We start from the raw sequence: 1,508 nt of genomic DNA, 5'->3' as shown, positions 1-1,508 counted from the left end.
TGTTGCGATTTCCTTTCCTTGGGGCATGGATTGCAGGGTATTCTTGTTACTGGCCCTCCGTGGTACTGGAGAGAGCAGAAACTGTTGTCAAATAGTTTTTCATGGAATCTCGTCCCGTTTGAACCCAGCCAGAGACGGAGGTCAGAGTGCCCTCTGTGGGCCCAGAAGGCTGTTGGTGTACGGTGACCAGTGTGGACCAGCCGCCCTGTGCTCACCCACCCTCCCAGCTTCCGTTTGCAAACGTAGAATTCTTCAGATGTCATGAGACAATCAAGTAATCACTGTCATGTGTCAAACACTGCAGCTGTGCCCTTCTGCAGGCTCTCATTTGATAATTGCAGGAACTCTGCAAATTGGGGTCTGGTAGGCACCACCTCCATCTCCACTGCCAGGACTGCTGTGGCCTAATCTGAGACCCTCAAATGTGTGACCTATAATGGCCAGAGGGGGCTCTGAAGATGTGGTTGAGGGAGGGGTCACAAAATGGGGCAAGTATCCTGGATTGGCTGGGTAGATTACCCCACCCAGTCTAGCCCCTGTCTTAAAAGTTGGAGAACCTCGCTCAGCTGATACCGAAGATGTAGGAAGGCCACCTCTAGAAGCTGGAAAAGGCAAGGAAATGGGTTCTCTGGAGCTGCCAGAAGGAACCAGCCCTGTTGGGCTCCTAACTTAGAATCCTAAGATGATAAATTTGCATTGCTTTAAGCCACTTAAGTTTGGGGTAATTTGTTTAGGACATTGGAAAGCCGCCTGAATTCTTGTGTTATGGTGAAGATTAAGGCGGCGAGGCCACGCGGCAATTAGCAGAGCTAGTTGCTGGGAGAACCCGGGTCCAGGTGCATCCAGCTCCAGGTTGGCCTTGAGGCCCAGAAGGGCTGAGCCCTGATGCTCAGCGGCTGAAGCCGGCGGTCCCTTTAAGGGCGGGGCGGGCGGGGCGGGGCCCGCGGTTGCCTGGAGACCGGCCCGAGTCCGGACGCTCGGCGCTCAGCGCAGCACCTCCGCCGAGGCCGGCTGAGCCCCCGGAGTCCGGAGCCAGGTGAGCGTCCTGCCGGGGGTCCTGCGTGCGCCGCCGCAGATGTGACGGCCAGGTCCGGCTCTTCCTCGGCCAGGCGGACGCGGCCCGCAGGACCTGAGCAGGTGCGGTGGGCAGGAGGCGCGGGGGAACCCCAGGCTCAGAGAAGGGGCGCTCCTTTTGTGCTGCCTAATGAATAAATCACGATGATCATACGACCTCACGCCCGGGGAGAACAGACCATCAAAGTTAGTGGGGAAAAACGCCGTGAGAAACGAGATTTGCCTTTGTTGTAGGTCAGATTTCACTGACGAGGACCAGAAAGCCTATCTATAGCAAAGACTCACCTGGGCTTCACTGGAGAGACCGTGATGGGGTGGGGGCTGGAAAGAGTAGTGGGGCTTTGAAGGAAGAGAAAAGCAGGATCCTGTTGGTGAGAGCAAAGCTCAGGGGTGGGTTGAGCTGGTAGGTGGGGTGTCCAAAGGATCCCATCCAA

Source organism: Mirounga angustirostris, unplaced genomic scaffold (assembly GCF_029215605.1).
Source record: "Mirounga angustirostris isolate CCGP_5_RB_7025 unplaced genomic scaffold, mMirAng1.0.hap1 SCAF_5, whole genome shotgun sequence".
NCBI classification, from domain to species: domain Eukaryota; kingdom Metazoa; phylum Chordata; class Mammalia; order Carnivora; family Phocidae; genus Mirounga; species Mirounga angustirostris.
This window is presented reverse-complemented; position numbering follows the sequence as displayed.